We start from the raw sequence: 20879 nt of genomic DNA, 5'->3' as shown, positions 1-20879 counted from the left end.
CTATCTATTTATTCAACAGTGTAAAACAAAAATATGTATGGAATATTAGCTGAATTTGGACTGTCACCTCCACAAAGAGGGGTGACAACAATGCAATCGTGTTATTTATGTATTTATTTATTTACATTTGTTTACCAGGAAATTCCAACTGGACACAGGTACTTTTTCAGCAAAGGCCCGGTGAGAAAAGCTCCACAGAACAGTAAATGGGCAGCAGAGTTCATGAAGAACAATTGAATATACATATGATAGCAAATAAAACATACTGCAGCAAACATGAGCTATACATACAGTATGAAACATAGTAATGAACAGATCTAACAATATCTAGCTAGAGGCTAGGAATAAAGGTAGGATGTAGATACAGATAGTACTAAGCCCAAATGGATACTGTTCTAAACTTATAAACCTAAATCTTGTATACAAATATTGCAGTAAACTCAGATTCTCCACACGGACGTGAAACAAGCTAGAAGGGCTAATGGGATGGAAGGGGAAGACAGAGAAGTAAGAGAGTAGACTAAGTGTGTAGTATATGTGGTAGTGAGAGGAAGCTAAGTGTAAGTCAGTTGGATATGTATTTGGAGTTGAGATGAAGTGAGGTAGTTAAGCATGTTATAACAGGTCTGAGAGATTGATTGAGGAGGGAAGGGGGAGGGTAAAGGGTGAGCAAGAGCCTGCAGAAGAAGAAGAAATGCAATGATCATATGGTGTGAGGCAGGGTGGCTAGGGGAGGGGAGAGGAAGGGGAGGTAAAAAGGAGGGTTATTAGTCAGGATTGGTGCATGGCCATGACCAGAGTCTTTTTAAGTGAGTTTTTAGTGCAGTCTTGAAATGATTGCAAAACGGTAGTGTGGTTTAGGGGGGGTGGATTGTTCCATAATCTGGATATGATGCAGGAGAATAGTGCTTCTACTGCTGAGTTCTTGGGTTTGGTCACTAGAAGTAGATTTTTGCTGCTGGAGCATAGTGGTCTAGTGGAGCAGTAGGGCTGGAGAAAGTTTTGAAGGAATAGGACTTTAAGAGGATAGTTTACTAACTTGTGGGTGAGAGAAAGATGATTCAGGTGAAGACGTTGAGAGTTCAAGCCACTCAAGTTCTCTAAGTGAGATAAAGTGGTGACTGCGATAAGATGCACCAGTGGCAAACTTAGAAATTTTATTGTAGCAAGCCTCGAGCTTGCTTAGGTCTGTTTGTCTAAGGTAGGTAAGTATAGGAGAGGAGTAGAGGAAAGTGGAGATAAGGTGGGAATTGGCAGCAGAAATTCTGGCTGTCTTGGTGAGGAATTGTTTGTTTCTCTACAATGCACCTAGTTTTTTTGTGAACTTTTTTATGGTAAGAGAAATGTGAGCATCAAATCTGAGATTATTATCAATCTCAACACCAAGTAGTTTGGTGTGTCCTGTTGGAGAGATGATGGTATTGTCATTGGCTAGAATATTAAAGTGGGGATAATTGGGTTAGATTTATTGGGTTGAAAGATAAGGAGTTTAGTCTTGCTCTGGTTGAGTAATAACTGGGCATTAGATAGCCAGCTTTCTACAGATGAAAAGGCTTCCTGTGTGATCTTGTGATGTTCAGGTATAGTTGGGGCTGAGCAGATAAGGGTGGAGTCATCTGCATACTGTATAAGAGAAGCATGCTTGGTGGTTATGAATAGATCATTGGCGAGAATAGTAGAGGACCAAGGATGGAGCCTTGGGGAACACCACGTTACAGAAAGTTGAGGAGATAGGTCATACCAGACAACTGGCTGTTGGCAGCCAGTTAGATAGCTGTGAAACTAATCAGTAACTGATTGGGAAAAGGATAGGTTAATGAGAACAGAGATTAGTAGTTTGTGTGAGACCATGTCAAAACCCTTGGATAGATCCAGAAATATAGCAGAGGAGAACAGGCCATTATTTTATGTTGAAGGATAGTGTTAGTGAGAGAGCAAGGTGGTAGTAGTAGTGTTGTGGTATGGCCTGAAGCCATGCTGGGTGCTGGAGAGAAGGTTATTAGCTAAGAGGAAGTCTAAGACTTGAGAATGGATGCATTTCTGTAGTATCTTGGAAAGTGGAGAAAGGATGGCTATGGGGCAGTAACTGGAAAGTTCAGTGGAGGAGCATCTTTATGGAGGAGAATGATGTGGGATATTTTCCACAGTGTGGGGACATAGCTTTCTGATAAGGACCGATTAATTAAGATAGAGACTGGATAAGCTAGGGCTTGTGCTGCTATTTTTAGGTATTCAGAGGGGAGATAGTCAGCTGCAAGTTTTGTAGGCTTAAGTTTCAATAGAAGTTTTTTTTATATAGGAGGTAGGTACTGATGAAAAAGAAAAGACAGTGGGCAGAGTATTTGGTTTTGATGTGGGCAGGGTGGGCAGAGGTTTGGGTTGTTTAGTCAAAGACAGAATGGTTTCAGTAAAGTGTTTATTGAATGAGTCAGCAATACTGCTGGAGGAAGGGGGAGTCGTAGGTAGGGGGTGCCTACTTTACCTTGGTGGAAAATGGAGTTTATTGTGGACCAGAACTGCTTAGGGTTGTGATGGGAGGTGTTTAGAGCAGACTGATAATATTGGGTTTTATCTTCTTTTATTTGCTTTTTGACCTTATTGAGCAACTCTGGGAATGACTGTCTAGAGGAGGGGGGTTTGTTAAGCGCCAGTGCTCCCAGGCCTTATCTCTGATTTTCATTAGTGCCCTGGTGCTTTTTTGTAGCCAAGGGGAGTACTGTGTTTTGACTCTGGCATTTCTTATGGGAGCATGTGTGTTTAGGATGTTTAGGAAGGTGCTATTGAAGAAGTGGACGGCTTCACCCAGACTGAGGCACTTGTGTGATGTCCAATCACATTTTTGAAGGGATGAGATAAAGGAGAGAGGGTTAAAGTTTACCCTATTTTGGATTTGCCTATAGATGATGGGTTTAGCACAATTTAAGTGGTGTCTCGGAAGGAATGTTGGAGTGTGGTCACTGAGGCTGTCTGGTAGACACCCAGCTAAGTATGAGTGAGTGCCTTTATTGACTAATATCCAGTCGAGAGTAATATGTTTATTTGAGTTTTTATTTATCTAGGCAGGTGACTGTATTAGTTGGGAGAAACCATTAAGGTTTAGGTGGTGGGCTGGATGATTGTTACTATAAGATAGCCAGTTGATATTAAAATCACCTAGGATTATGGTTTCCTGTTATAGGGAATGGTTAGCCCAGTTCAGGAGGTTTTCATGGGAGGGATGTTTTGGCTAGGTGAGAAGTAGCATCCTATGATGTTGATTATTTTATTTGGGTTTAGTTTGAGGTTGGCATATAAAATTTCTTCGTTTCCAATGTAGGGAGCAGATGTGTTAAGGATCTGGATGTTGAGGTGGTGTTTAAACATTAGAGCTACACCATCCCCTTTCTTAGATAGTCTATCTATTTGAAGAATGTTATAACCTGTTGGGAGTATTTCCTCACTTTTGATGTGAGGTTTGAGCCAGGTTTCTGTCAGGATGAGAATATCTGGAGAGTATAAAGCTATGTTGGCATTTAGGTCATGGGTTTTATTAGTTATACTTCTGATATTTAGACACATGAAGAGGAGGTCAGATGGCTTTCTGTTGGATGTTAGTTGTGAGAAGGGGCAGCTATTAGGCAGATTTTTAGGTGAGGAGTTGGTAATGGTAGGACCAGGGTTAGGGTGGATATCACCACTGAGGGCTAATTTAGATAGAGCAGTAAACATAAGTTTTATAAATTTGGTAGTTAACCTGTCATATTTTAGGGATATTTTTTGTTTGAATGTAACAAGTGACTGGTAGTATGGTGGGTGTATTGGGATGGATATTGTGATGGTATGACAAGTGCAATTAGTAAGAGGGTGACGGATAGAAGTGAATGTAAGGGTGCAGTGATAGTGGTTGGGAGTGTCTATCATGGAGTCCTTGTAGGATGTAAGGTGTGCAAGAAGAGTGCAGGTAAGGAGTGTAAGCATATTAGGTAGTAGCATGACTGTGTCAGGTGAGCAGTTAGATTGGAAGTGGGTGGGGTACTGTGGGTGGTAGAGGAGATAAGTTCCTAGTATTGTTCTGATTGGTTGCTGGTTTTTCAGATGGTTTAGTACCTAGAACAAATCTAAATGTACTGAGGTCGGGTGGGCTTAAGGGGCAGGGTGGTCCACAAAGAGAGCCCATGCATAGCATGAGCAAACAGAGCAGGGCTTAAATCCCTCCAATTTGTAGATTACCAGGTAATTATCTAATAGCTTACCAGCGAGCAGAATTCAATTGCTGAAGGGTACTTGTGTCCTGATGAGAAACTAGTAATTTAAAGATGGCTCCATAAACAGCAAGAACCTAATATAGACTTAGTATTCAGGGAGGGGTAGTAAAAAGAGTGTGAACGTGTCTTCTTGACACACTTGATTTATTCAAATATGTTGTATAGCCAATTGGACCAAATCAAGTGTGTCAAGAAGATGTGTGTGAAACAGAGAGCTACATATGAGATGATTTTTTTTTTTTGTGGGGCAGGAGCCCATTTTTTTTACTTTTACTTCAGTAAGAGAGGAATGCTGTGTAAGGGAAGCTGATATTTCTGGGTCAGGTATGTTGTGAAGATGAGGAAGCAAATGCAAACAAACAGGACAAACAAGACAAGACACAGGGACAGTGAGGGACACAAAAGGTTGGGGAACACCATGACTGGGGTGATGGAGGGGACAACACAAAATCATACCCATCAAACATGGGGACAGTGAAAATCTAGTCCTCACCTGCAGGACTGTCATCACTGTCCCCTTACTCCACTGGCTGCTGAAGTGCTTGATAGCTTCTCCTCCTATGGACCATGAGGGAGAGCAGCCTCTCCATCTGACATAGGCATAAACCAATGGTGTGGTGCACGACCCTATGCAATGACCCTGGCGTCTCCTGGTGGGTGATGAAATCCCCACCTCCTCCAGTACTCCCGGAGGGTACCACAGTACCAGCTTCCAAGGTAGTGCCACCCAAAGGCATAGACAGTGCAGGGGAAGCAGAGACAGTGCTGTCAGGTTGAGTCCCAGATGTGCTTGGCATCAGTGCTGGAGTTGGTGGAGGGAGGACAAGCTGATCCACTGGGGTTGGCCTACCACACTGTGCTGTGAAGCATTTAGTGATTTGTTACAGATGGATATCATGGAGACATTTTGACAACACATAATAGAAAAAAAAAGAGAGATAAGGGTTGGGATGACAGAAAAAAATATATATAAAATTAGTATCATCATATGTGACATACAATGCATTATCACAATAATACAACTATTTTACCTAAAGTATTACATTTAAGTATATGTCGTAACAACACCAAACTATAATTACGGATTGTTCAAAGTAATCCTTGTATTGTGCATATATTGCACATACATTTGGTCCAATTACACAGATTACAGTTAACAGCAGGGCATTTATCCCACTTGTATAGATTTTAATTTATTTCATATTATTAATGAATTGCAGTATTGTATTGTATAGTTTTAACTCATGGTATTTGAACCCACAACCTCTAACTACAGTCTTACACTTGGCTCCTAAAGTTGGTTTGTTCTACAGACTTATGCATATATACTTGCTTTTACAGTTAGGATATGAATGCTTACTTTGCTACTACTTTATAGAAAACAGTACAGCTACCTTTAACTTTTAAAGTTACAATAATACTCCTCTTGCGCTGCATACATACCACATACTTCCCTCAGTCTTTCCAGACAATCAGAATGAGCCTGTCTATTCAGCTCAATTTCAGGATTAGCTGTGAAAAGAAAAGAAAAGAACAGAACAGAAGAGCATTATACATATCAGTCTTACGTATATTTAGCTTTCTATGTATTATAAATTCTCTTTATTAGCATACTTACACAACTGTGGGATGTCACTAGTTTGAAATTCATCCAACCACTGGTTGAGTGTATCCCTCTTGTGCCTTTTTAGGTCATTGAAGTGGTGAGTACACTCTTCTCCAGTATGTGGGATGCCAGTCACACTAGATACTGCCTTGGCAGACTATTCTAAGCCTCAGATTTATACTGGGAGCCAGAATAGTCCCCCTGCAGAAGCCTTTAGCTGTGGTGCTTTACCAGGAGTCCAATAAGTATTCTGGACTCCTGAACACCCCACCTCTGTGCCCTAAATTGGGCACCTTCCCCTCTAACACTAGACATGTCTAATCATAAAAGTAATTGTACACAAAAACAAGTGCACCAACACTTCAAACCAGTCCACAGTTTATTTTGTAAAGCGCTTTCCGTCACTGTGGTACAGTGACTTCTTCAAACTTAAAAACCATTAAGTTCAGTTTAAATAACATTTTTAAAAAGTTCCCTCATGATACAGATCTTCCAATCAGCACCAGCTACTAATTAGTTAATATTGCTTGTCTGCTCAAACTTAAAAGTATGAGCAGATAAACAAAGTTTAGTAGAAGGCCATCCAAGTCCAGATAGCAGAATTATACTTATAGAAACATAGTAGACAATATCCCCTCAGTCATACATCTGAATCTTGAAAACACAGTAAGGGTGTCTTATCCCTCATACATATAATTCATATCAGGTCCACTATTTATGATTATATATAAAGTGTTATAAGTGAAACTAAATATAATGTTAAATGGAACAACAGTAAAAATGTCTGTAATTTCCTGTATTAGAACCCAGGGTCATGTGTATAGCAGCACTACACTTACACTTGTTGCCACAGGAATATTGAAATAACACTAGTTTATTTTCCTGTTCATTACTATAAACTGGACTGTCACAACAGTAAAAATATGTTGCACTTTCTGTATTATAACCCAGGACCATCTGGTTTACAGCCCTACACTGACATCTGCTACCACATGAATAGTTAAATAACAGTTGCATAATTTGCTATTTATTCTTATGTTCTGTGTGTTAAAAGCAAAGCAATGCTGCTTAGTGTGTTTATGCAGTGCCAAACAGAATTAATAGAATGTATCTCTTTTACATTGTTGACTGTCTGCATCCTATCTACTGGTGCTCAATGGCTCCATGTGTTGGGGAAGCTTGCAGTGACATTGCGCGAAGGAAAGCAAAACTTGCAACACTGTATCCTTTATTTTATTTTCTTTTATTTTACATTTGTTAACCAGATGCTCCAACTGGACACAGGTCCATTTTCATTGGAGTGGGCCTTTACACTGTCTATGCCCTGCTTACAGGTGTTTTGTCTGCTTCCTGTGTGGGCCACTAGTCCAGGTTTGTGCAACATTAAGCATCACGCAAATGAGAAAAGCACAGCTAAAATGACATTCATTGTGTTTCTCCATTTCCTTCTTAGCGCTATGCAGCACACAGTGCAAACACTGACATTAAAAAAAATACAAAAAAAGGAAAATCAGGTGAAAAGAAGAAAAAAATCTAATAAATAAACAACACTACAAAATTTATATCGTTACACATTAAATATTTTTAAACAGGCCTGAATTTGAACTCTCACTCCAATGGACCTTCAAAACACAATAAGAGTATCTTAGCCCTCTTTGCAACACAAACAGCTTTGCAGCAGAGAACTATTATCATAGTGCATACAACCAACTGCAACATCATCCAAAGTATTAACAAAATATATGACAGTTGTTTTTACATATATTAGTTTCAGAAATAGTGCATTGGGTGATCACACAACCATGTCTGACTATTGCTTGCATAAATGCAGCTCAGGCTTATCTTTCTATGTTTGTTGCTCAGTCTTGTCTTATCTGACCAGTATTCTGAGACATGCAATCTGTAAGGCATTCTGTATCATTGTCCTTAAAATGTGTGAGGATATCAAATGGCAATATTATATAGTTGTCAAGAAATAGTGGGAGGCTGGATGTTACTGAACAAAAACTATGAAATGTGTGCTTCTTACTTACATTTAAAACCTTGAACACAATTACTTCTACAGTTTGTAATTCTAATCTGGCTGACACATCTACTGGAGGTAGGGGAGATAAATTGCTGTTGTGTTTTTCTTCTTACTACCAGTAATCATTCACAGTTGCAATCCATTAGCAACAAACACTGTGGGAGTGCTTGTACTATGTTTACATCTGATACACCGAGCCAAGTATTTGGGAGTCAGCAATTCTAATGAGTCCACATCTCATTTGCATCTTCACCATGTTCACAGTCCTGAATCTACACCATAAAAAGGGAAAAATGTAGCTAGGGAACCTGAAGGTGAGGAGACTTGTTTATGTGGATAACACAGAAGAATATATTACTTTGGGATTTATCTGCACAGAAGGCTACTAATCTTGATAATGTGTGCTTACATTTTTCAGCTATATACTGAATATGCTGAACTGTCAGTATATATATATATATATATATATATATATATATATGCATTAGCAAATGCTACTTTTTATCTGTATGCATTTCTTAGAAGAGTAAGATGGCATAGGCATGTTTTCCAGGGTATTTTACTTTCTCAGATGCACAGCCTTATTAATTGTCATCACAAGTACTAGCATTGCAAATGTTCTTTCTCTGTACACTGTTCTATTGTTATTTCCCTTGAAATGTAACCATCCAGTATATATTGTCAATGACACAGGGGTTTTAGTCTTCTAAGATGGCTCTTACACACCCCTAGGAAAGTGTCTGCCACACATAGACATGACTGGCAAATGTATCATTTGCCTGTTCTTACACAAACAAGATTTGGCTATTGTTACTCTCCTTGGTTTGGATCCAACCTTGCTTTTTGTATGATTGTAGTGTTACAACCACACAATTTTATTTTTTCATATTTGAATATCTTTACTGTTTTATGTTTCTGCAGTGCATAATAATGAAATAACTGCCCTTTATGTGTTATATGAAAGTAGGACTTTTATTTATGTGACACTTATGTGTATTATCCTTCTTTTGTGTTTTATGTCACCTAGAACTATGGCACGCAGACATCCCAATTCCCTCTAACTCCCCTTCAGTGATCCTGAAAATGAAGTCATTATGGAAGTATTTAGGCATCGTAGTGCCTTTCTGCTTCAGTGGGGATGTGGGGATATGTCTGTCGGAATGTAAATTTACAGCAGATAGTTGCTGATGTGAATCCAGTAGGTGGCCAGAGCAGGACATATGATCACGTGCGCCATAGGGCTGCTGACATGATTTCATTGGCCCCCTTGGAGAACAGCTACAATGACCTGTGAATGGATAGCTACCGACGGGAGGGCTTGCTACAGAGCCACCACTGACACCAAATGAAGAGTTCCTGTCCACTGTCAGGGATCCAGACAGCTCACTGGAAAGTGCACAACAGCATGTCATTGACATTAGCGTTGCTGTTTCATGTAGGATAAATATGTCCCAGGAGGAGCTTCCAGGTAGGCTTACCTATCTCAGTTGTTAAATGCTTCTTGTATAGTAAAATATTGGCAGCAATACTTAAGTTCTGTTTAACATTGCATTTCTTTTGAGGGAGATAATCGTAGATTGATACAGTTAACAACACATTCTGTTTGACTACACATGGGCTTGGGGTGGATGTGTCATCCAAGTTCTTGTTAAAAGTATCATTAATGTACATATAAATGGCAAAATGTTTTAACCCTCTGTGATACTGTTCATTCTGATGATGGACACAGCCAGTAGGCCTACACCAGCCCATTGGACGAGATACTCGATCAAGGCAGTGTGGTTACTGTGGCTGTAGCCAAAGTGTGGGCAATGTGCCATGCAGGAAGGTTGTTAGGGGTGCTCGGAGGAGGCCTGCTGTCCATCCTCCACCTGATCCAGGTGTATCTTCCCATGTCACTCAACATATGTTTAGGGCCATCATGTAGGTGCAGGCACATTCCAATGGATCCTCCAGAGAAATGCTTAGGGTTGTACATGTAACACAGACTGACATATGTGACTGCCTTCACCATGTTGACAATTCAATAGATCAGATGAATGACATGTTAGAATGGGCAGTGTCTGTGATGGAATGTCTGCTGGGAGGAGGATGGCATCCAGGCATCCACATGGACATAGGTCAGCCACATCATCTGTTGTTAACCGATGTAACTGTGCCTGATCACACTACCATAGTAGCACTACTTCTACTGCTCTGTCAGTGATTGAGGTGTCCATACCCACTAGCAGGCCATGGGGTCATGGTCCTTTGATATCCTCGTGAGGGGAGCTTGTTCAGCTGATATCAGTCACATTCAGGTAGCAGCAGTAGAAGGGCATGGACATGCCAGCACAACTCCTGGCAGAGCCAATTCTCCTGGTTGTGTACAGCAATGATGAACTGGCTGCCTCTACCATGCAGAGCTCACAACTTGTTCGACATACCGAGACATAGAACTTTCACAGAGCTTGGCTGTGTTCTTGCAGACATTTCCACATCAATTTCACCTGGAGGGCCCATACACACACACACACACACACACACTCACACACACACACACACACACACACACACACACACACACACACACACACACACATACACACACACACACAAAAAACAGTTACATGGTTCAACAGTGAAGGTTAAAGCTCATTCTGCCTCACTGGCCATTTGTTACTTTATCCAAATGTCTGCCTGTTTCTCTTTCTTACTTACACACTCATTTACCTTTTATGTCAGCCTAGGCTTCCTGCCCCCCCCCCACACACACACACACACACGTACACACAACACCATGTGAAAGTCATGATGACTGTGCCATATCCTTGTTTTCTATTTTCTGAATTCAGAGATACATAAGCTTTGTGTCTGATGCCCAGGGTGCATAGCTGACTTCATGCTTAGTATATCTGTGTTTATAATGATATTTTGCTAATTGTACTTTTGACATATTTTTGTGTTAGAAAGTTAGACAGTTGATAGAATCTAAACATTTTTTTGCATCAGTATTTTTAAGAATCTTCTGAGGGTTGTGAAGTCTGAAACTGAAATGAGTCTCAATACTTTCTAACTTCTCTCTTCAATGATTTTTCCAGTACAAAAGTATGAGGCCAAACTGAGGACATTCGGTGACCATCAGTACTTTTGAGAGGTATGAATATGTGAATCTTATGCCCAAAGACATTGCTGTACAAACCACCCACCTTTTACTTCCTTACATTACCAAGTAACAACATGCAAGGATATGCCATTCCTTCTCATTATTACACAATTCTGTTTTAACATTCCAGGTTCAACAATTACCTTGTAATTCTATCAGTTGCTTCAGTTTTAGTTCAGGGCTCAGTCTGTCTGATGCTAGGAATACACAGCCATTACATGGGTAGGTAAATATTGTGAGCATTGCCTGGCATACATTTTACTATATCTCTGCACATAGGATGAAGGTTTTAGCCACTTGGGTGGTGAATGAGTGTGCTAAGCATTGCCTCTTAGCCAATGCAAGGGCATATTGAGCATGCCTATGCCTGCCTACACCCCCAGCAGCTGCTGGTTCCCCCTCTGACTCCTCACCTGTGCGTGGCTGTGTGACCTTGCCATTGGTGATGGGATGTGTGCCCCTTACCCTTGTTGATTCTGCTGAAGCTGCTTTCTCAGGATGATGCTGTGAAGCATGCAGAGTCAGTGAAGATTTCTTTACGTGTACATAGATTGTACTGCAGAGCTCCCCTAGATGTATCTAGGCACTGGAACAGTGACTTCAGCAGCCCAAACACATGCTCTATGATATTTATATTTTCAGTTTGTGCTTCATTATGGCATTCTTCAGTGGTTGTGTGTGCATTTCTGATGGGCATCATTAACCAGGGTTCTAGTGCATAACCTGCATCTCTCAGTAAATGACCCTATGGGATATCACCCCTAGTGGACATCTAATACAACTGGGAGGTATGCCAGATATGTGAATCATGGTAACTGACCGGGTTGTCAGCGCACACATTTAAGATGATTCCCTTAGCATTACTCATCCCACCTGACTCCCTCCACTGCACCCTTACCTTCATCCTTCTTGTCATCCTAGCACTTGTCTCCACTATTTCTAGCCACTTTTTTCTCTTTTGCTACTTACTTCCCTCCCATTTCACCTCACTTACTTAAGAACTTGCAATGCTTATCCTCTTAAGTGCCTTGTTCTTAATATTTCCTAAATATGCTTTATTAAAGAACACTCCTCAAATACTCTTTACTATTCATGTACTGTTGTTATTTTTTATGTCCTTAGAATACTCTGTTATGACACATCCCATGAATGTTTTCCTTACCATTTTGATTTTGCCTTGTTGTTTTTATTCTTAAACTATGTTTAAGTTATAAACTGTTGACTTTTATTTGTGAGCTATGCATAAATTGCAAAATGTTTTTTTTTTTTTTTTAAACTGTGCAAGGAGATTTTCTCCCCAGGCCTCCATTGAAAATGGGTTAATTTTCGGCCCAATGGACTTTCCCCATAAACAAACTGCAAAATAAATAAAATAAATAAATGACTTGGCATTTAATAGAGTGGAAACCCCTTCTATTCATGTAGACCCTTCCCTGTCCCCTAGGTGGTACCTTGATTTCTATATGTATACAATCTATGTCAGCCAGTATGTCAGGGTAGAGTGCTACAGGGTAGAATTCCTGCATATTTGTGGCCCTGTCAACAGGAGTACAGGGAATATATATGTGGTCACTTGCATGTTGGAGCATAGCATTCAGGAATTGATGCAGAATCCTGGATGCTGATGCCTGTGACACCCTAGCATGTCCCCTGTTGGTCTCTAAAAGGTTCCTATAGCTAAAATTCTAAGTGCTACACATACCTTTGTCTCCAGTGACATAGGTTCCCCTCAGTTTGCCCTAGGTCAGAGTTGAGGACAACAGAGGTTGCAGAGTTCCCATAGTGTGTCTATCTACCCGGTAGCACTCTTCTCTTCTTGTCCATGGTCTAGTAACAGTAGCAGCAGCATAGACTTTACCCTGTTGCACATAAACATGAATTAAAGCAACAGCAGCCACTAGCATTCTTTTTGGTAGACTCTGTTTCATGGCTGTATTCTAATAGGTTTTGGAACTCACAGGGAAAACCAGCACTGAGTCTACATGTTTGCTTTATAGCTTGTTGAATAGCTCCTCCATCTTGGATTGGTTGATTAGTATACAATTCAGCTGCTTATGCTATAATTAGCATGCCACTGTGTTTACCATGGTTGTGCAGCTCTACAAACTGTGTAGAGCCACTTACTGAATAAAAAGTGATGCACGCACATTATTAGAGGAACATGTAGGATTTATTGAATTTTCCCTGTAGTTATTCACTCATGGGATGGAAATACCCAGTGCTTGCACATTCAATGGTGCTAGTGATGTCCCTTCATTAACAGAATAACCATTTACTTTGTCCACAAAATCAAAAGAGTCTTTGATATACGAGGGCACTAGATACATTAAAGGATTCAACTTTTTGTATAGTGAAATTTCTAAGGATTCAGACTTCAGTATGGTTGCTGTCACTATGGATCTAAATGGAGGTGGGAGGTTACTTTTATTTATCAGTTTCTGGTTAATGAATCTCCTTATTAACAATGTCAACAGCTTTTCATCTCTCATATTGCAAAGCTTGTTGCTAACATTCATGTTGACCAACTAGTAATTATTTTCAACAACCAACATATACTGCATTTTAACAATATAACCCTTGTATCAATAATTAACAAAGTTCCCTTATTAATAAAACACTAGGCATGGCCCCAAGTGAGAATGCATAACACCCATTTCTCTTTGAGTATTAAACTAAAAATGTTATACAGATGCTTTGAGCAACGCTCTTAATTCTTTATCATAAATAATTTCAATACTGCCTTTTGCCGTTAGCTTAGGTGCATGTTAACAGCAATTTACCAGCTTGTCTTACTGTCTTTAAAATTGTCAGGATGTGTCTTACCTACTGTTTTGCTTTAGTTTTACAGATAGTTTTCCTGGTACTTACTCCACGGTGGGACAACCTGCTCTGTTCAGCCCTCACTATGCTCAGGCTTCACTCCATTCCCCTACCCTACCCCAATTTCCACCCACCCTACTACATCTACACTTATACCTCACTTACTCCAGCTCCTCTATTCACCCTCTTATCCTGTGCCTAACTTTCTGTCCAAATACAAACTGTTCTCTTTATATAATTTCTACCCAATTCTGTTCTAAATTCCTTCACAAATCTCACTCTGCTCCCTCCCCATCAAAACCTACCTATTCTCCACACTATTATCACTGCTCACTACCTCACATAACCATACTGCAAGATTTTTACAACACTAACCATGCTATTTCATTCCTGTACCACCTTATTTATCCTCCTCTTCTCATTCTTAACATCACTACCAGCACTAGAAATAAATAAGCACACCTCAGCCATTACTTCATCCCCACCTATCAACCATCTTCCCACTAGCTACTCAAAAAGCTCTTCAAACTTATTTCCCATACTCCATTCCACTGTTGTAACCCCAAAATAATAAAAAATGTCAGTACCAGTATTAAGGTAATGCTTCTACCCTTCTCTACTAAATGTGCCATAATAAACAAACCGTATTTCTCCATCATACATCAGCGTGGTGATATCCACCTCAACCCAGGTCCAAATCAAATCCCAAGCCATAAAATACATCCTAAAAGTTTAAAAATAATCATTCTAAACATTAGTAGCATATGCAACAAAATCACAAATTTTCATGCGTGAATGACCCAACACAACTCAGACATCCTAGTCACAACTGAGACATGGCTAAAGCCTGAAATAAAAGATGCTGAAATACTACCCCCTGGCTATAATGTTATTAGGCTTGATAGAAAATATAAAAAGGAGGTGGAATAGCTATAATATTTCCAAATATGCTCACAGTAACTCCCTATACAATCCCAACTTTTGAAAAACTAGAAATTCTAATTTCATTCCTAAAAATTAATACAGCCAAGAGCATATTTATTTATTTATTTATTTATTTATTTATTTAACATTTGTTTACCAGGATAATCTGACTGGACAACAAGTGTCTGTTTTCAGCGAAGGCCTAAGGAGAAAATTTCCACATAGAACACAATGAACATCAATGGTAACAGTTATAGGTTACAGAATATAAATGTTAACAAACAATGAACAAACATGTTATGCAATGTTTTGAACACAAGAGAGACAGTTGCAAGTATTAGCTTAAAGCTTGGTTACAATGAAAAAATATGGCAAGAAGCATATGTACAATTTATGTGCATAACATTTTCATAGTAGAAAACATATGAACAATATTTACAATGAGCATTGGTTGTGCACATTATTAGTATTCGCCAGAGGCATAAGGAAATAGTTTAAAAAAAACTATTTTTATATTAAAGTATAATACACTGTCACCAATGGGTCTGAATAAAGAAGTTAATTGGAGGTGTTTACTTTAATACATAATATATATTTGTGTATTTTTAGTGTTTGTATTTGTTGTATTTGTTATAGTATTATAGTATTATAGTATTATTTATATAATTTCTGTTTACTTCTAATTCAGTACTATGAACTTGTTAATTAGTTTATTAATTGGATGGGGGATGGAGTCTATTTAATTGATTGTGTGCATAAAAGGGAATGTCTTTTCACTATTATTCTTGTACTCATTGAAGGCTGTGGTGGCCGAGGCGCTAAGACAGTTTGAATTTTTATTAAAATTCTTCAGCGTGAAATCCGTGTTGTTTTTGTGACTTTTTAGTCTTTTTTAAGACTATTTTGCTGTTTCTTGTTGTTGCTTTGGATTATGGATTCAGATTCTTTGTTGAACATTCCCAGAGTTTTTCAGGAAGACTCCATTCCTATTAATAATGACTCTGGTACCTCTCCGGTTCCTGGTGGTTTGGGAATTCTAGGTGCATCGGGTATGTCTTCACAGAAAACTATGGATAATTTTTTGGTTCATGGTTTACCAGTTTCTGCCTCTATTACTGCCCCTCATGCTGTTAATGTGACCAACGTTCCTGCTGCTGCTTAGATTTTGTTAACTTCAGCTCAAGTTCCGAATGCTGGTAGTACTAGAACTGTTTTGCCTACAACTTTGTTGACAGCTGTATCTAATGGTGAGTTTATTCCTGCTGACTGCACATCAAATTTATGGAAGATAGAAAACAAAGATTTCTTAACCCGTTTGGGGCTCTTGGCAGTTCCATTTTGGGTATGTTTTCTCAAGAAATACAGGAGATTGTGGACAGTTTTGAAAAGCTTATCTTTCATGAGACACGCTGTCATTTTAACTTATTAGGCTTAACAAGGTATACTGAGTTAAACATTGCTCCACGAGGGTTAAGGGCATTTAAAAGTCCAGCGACTCCCTTTGACACTTCAGATAATACTGATTTAATGTTCAAAGATCGGTGGTTAGCCGCAGCACATACTTGTGCCATGGAATGGGTTAACATTCTAGTGGAAAGGGAGCAATTATTACATAATAAACTTCAGAAGGAGCTGCAGAATATGCATTCTAAACTGTTAAGTGAAGTAGGGGACCGAAAGGTTAATGATATCTTTAAAAATCTTAAAGAAAAGCTGAATAAATTTGAGAATGAACAGGTCCACCATAAATCTAACAAGATTAAAAGAGACATTCGGGACTATGCTAATGGGCAGGCTTTCTTGTGGAAAAACAAACAAAATGTCTGCTCAGGACAAGCGGGATAAAGAAATCATAATAAAAAAACAACTTTCTGTTTCTTTTGCCTCATCTGAGGAGGTAGGCTTTACTACAGATTCTGAAGGGGATATTCATGAATTCTCCCCATTACTGGGTGCACAAGATCCAGAAGCCCACAGACAGCGTTTTCGTGACAACGAAGAGAATACCAAAAGAGGTAATAAGAAAAAAGGAACTGGTTTCTGTTCTCCTACACGTGAGGGACAATTTAAACAAACATCTAAATGAGGCAGATAGAACTAATGTATCTTACACTGTTTTTCCATCTGTTAGTGCATCAGATGTTGTTAATTTATCTGGGTCTGTGTTATCAGATGAAGAAATATCAGTTCTTCAGTTGGGTTTAAAATTTGTGCCAACTGTTATTCCTAGGAATTATGTTATAAAGCAAGAAGTTTTTAGATTTATTAGGAAGTTACATTTAAAATGTTATTTTGCACAAGGGGATAAATGAGTCTATACATATCATTGTAAGCATAGTTCTGATAGTGATATGAGTGAAGACAGTTTTTTTTCTTGTTTATCAGATGATGTTGATTTTGCTTCACCTAATGCTTATATATTATTGAATACTGAGGGGATTAATTTCCGAAGTAAATTTATACCTCCATATACTAATAATACTATTATGCAATTTTCTGAAATGCTTCACTTTTCACTTCAAGAATTAGTGAATTCATGTGACAAAAGTTCTTGGCACTTTAATATGATGAAAAATGAATGGTTTGCTTTAAAAAAATGATGAATAGAAATTATTTAATTATTAAGCCTTCTGATAAAGGCAATAAGATTGTTTTACTTCACTATACTCAATATCATGATATGTGCATGCAACATTTAAATGTCACCCTAACATATGAGATCAGTGAACAAGTAAAATATTTGAATGCTATGAAAGAATTTACTGCTTTAATTGAGAAAGGTGTGCATTTGAGTTATTTTTGTAAAAAGGATCTTGACACTAAATTTTGTATAGATAATTGTCAATTGGCTACTTTTTATTGTCTTCCCAAATTGCACAAGAATTTATCTAACCCCCCTGGTCGTCCTATTGTGGCAGCTACTAATTATTTTTTACAGAATATTGGTGTGGCAATACATGGATATTTGCTACCTATGTGGAAAAGCTTGATTCTTATATTAAACATTATTTTGATTTTATTGATAAGATATCTGATGTATTTTGGACTAATGATATGTTTTGGATTAGTTTAGATGTGGTTAGTTTGTATACAAATATTAGCCATAAAGATGGTATGCAGGCATTGCATTATTTCTTGGGTGATAGTCCTGTTTCACATTATATTTTGGACTTAACCAGTTTTTGTTTATCTAATAATTTTTTCAGTTTTAATGAGGTGATTTACCATCAGTTGAGAGGTACAGCCATGGGGGCACCTTTTGCCCCCGTGTATGCCAATCTTTTTATGGCTAAATTTGAATTGCAATACATCTATACTAATTTGTTTGTACAGAATAATGTGTTATTTTACTTTCATTATATTGATGATTTGATCTTTTTATGTAAAGGGGGTTTTGATTTAGTGCCTACCTTTGTTTCTGATCTCAATAATAATAGATATAACATTAAATTTGATGGTTTGCAGTTTGGTACTAAAGTTAATTTTTTGGACATTTCTCTGGTAGAATTCTAACTACGGTCCATCAAAAATTTATTGATGGTAATCAATATTTATTTGGCACTAGTTGCCATCCATCTCATACATTAAGATCTCTTCCGTATGGAGAAATAGTTAGATTATCTAAATTGTGCAATGATAGTTTAGATTTGGAAAGACAGATTAATTAATTAATTGACATTTCTTACAAAGGAGTTACACTATGCAGGTAATTATTGAATCAATTGAAAAGTTGTTAAAAGCGAATATAAATTATAAAAGAAATAATGTTTATACTGGAGTGGGACAAAATAAGATGGATAAAAAACAATGACAGAGGAATAATATACAACAAGATGATATTTATTTTGTTACTACTTATAATATACTGAGTAAGCAAATTTGAGAATCTATAAAATATTATTGGAAATTCCTAACACAAGATAAACTGGTGAATACATTTATTCCTAATGTCCCTCAGGTGGCTTATAATAGAGGACAGAATCTGGGAGATAAGTTAATCAGGGCATATTGTGTTTGTCCAACTGATAAAATGAATCTTTCAGTGTCCATTTTTGGAACTGTACCATGTCATACTTGCAGTATATGTCCCCATATTAAGTTGCACTTTTCTAGAATAAATGATAAAATTTTTAGACCACAGAAATGTTTTTCTTGTTATACTTCGGGTGTTGTTTATTGTCTTAGATATCCCTGCAACCTTTTCTATATTGGTGAAACCAAAAGAAAATTTAGAATAAGGTTGCAGGAGCATGTTCGTGACATTAAAAGGAGAGCATTGGAAAGCCCGGTTGCATTGCACTTTATGGAAAAGCATAGTTGTAATGCTAACTTGGGAATGCATACACAAACTCACAAAGTACTCCAATTCAGGATGGTGCTGGTAAGTTGACACACACTGGTGAAGAATGGTAAATCCCGCTATGCAGCTCTGGAATAAATAAGTCCTTTCTTGTTCAAAGGTTATCCAAACAATTGCCACATTCAAGCATCCAAATATAAATAGTGGACAAAAGGTAGAACTAAAACCAAACTGGACCTAAGCAACACGATACAAAAATACTGCTTTTCGTCCTTTCACCATACAAAGACTTCTTCAGACAAATGGTTCTACACAAGAAACCAGCCTGTGTTATAAAGGTAATTTCAAATTCAAATTGTGCCCCTCCCCTGCTACAATCCGAATGACCTCATTTCCTGATCACATTTGTCATTTCCTCTTCCTAGTTATACACCCATTCAGTAATATACACAATTCACTGGCAAGAACAAGAATAGGTTAAAACATTAAAATGAAATGAATAAGAGTACAATGGGTAAAAATACACAAAAGTAAGTCCCCATTTCAAGTATAAAATCACTAAACAAATATAAGTATTATGAACTACAAGAATAACAAGTCCAAACATACACATTTAAGCATTTAAACATTATGTCATTATATAATCATAATAATGACATAATGATGAACAACTCTGCTTTCTGTTGACTTCTAACAGAATTTAATACTATAATGTATGAGAACCAGTCGATCATAAAACAATAAAAAATAAAACTTAAAATAAACATTTTGTGACAAAATATGCTAAAAATAAAATGATGAAATAATAATATAACTGTCACAAATATATGTTATGTATATATGTTGAACATTGAAAATGAAATGCGTGTTTAAACATTATATGCTCTACCATTTCTGCATGTGGCACAATGAATGTCAGAGATAAAATAGCCTATCTATTCAATGCTTTAAATTTCAAAATACTAGAAATAGAATATTGTTCATTAAGCCCTCACAACAATTCTAGTGTCTCTAGAAGCAGGGGTGTCGGTCCCCCTCTATCATTGTGGACACATTCACCTATTACTCTAAAGCCAAAGGCATGATTAAGCATTGGTCATGTTTTATAGGTGTTCATACACCCTTTCCCTCAGTCTCCTGTCAGTTTTACCAATATAGAATGAGGGCATGCTTACTTTAAATAGCTACATATACCACATTCTTTGAATTACAGTTGAATTTACCTTGGCTGATGTATTTCCTATTTCTCAGTGTAAAATGTTTGCCTGTGTCCATGTGGGTACAATACCTACACATATTGCATTTATTCATGCCTAACATAGATGGCCTACAGTTGTTCATTTTGCTTGTTTGCAAGATGCTCTTTGTATTTGCTCCCTTCCTGTATACTATTTTAACTCTATTTAATAAGAATTTCCAATTCTTGTTAATAATGTCTGAAATTTTGTAAGCATCCAGACTAAATGTTGTAATAAAGCAAAAACTATTAACGTCAGTATGGTCCTCCCTATTAAGTGGTTCACTTAACGTGTCACCTCCATTAGTTGCACTACTTGAGTTTTCTCCCAAAAGTGGTATGTATATATTTTTCATACGTTTCAATGATACTTCCCTTATAAGCGCATCCACCAAGGTAGGAGAATATTTCCTCCTCAAGAACATACCGCAAGAACAAATTCACACCTGAGGTCGAGAATCAGTTTTGAACACCATTCTAGCTGCCCTCACCAGTTGGCCTTTCACAACAGCTCAGTATGTTGGTTTCCTGTAGATCCTTGATACAAAGGTACTGGTTTCCAAGTCCTTTTCCAAGT

This window comes from Protopterus annectens, chromosome 13.part0 (genome assembly GCF_019279795.1).
Source record: "Protopterus annectens isolate FY-2018-M chromosome 13.part0, PAN1.0, whole genome shotgun sequence".
NCBI lineage: Eukaryota > Metazoa > Chordata > Ceratodontiformes > Protopteridae > Protopterus > Protopterus annectens.
This window is presented reverse-complemented; position numbering follows the sequence as displayed.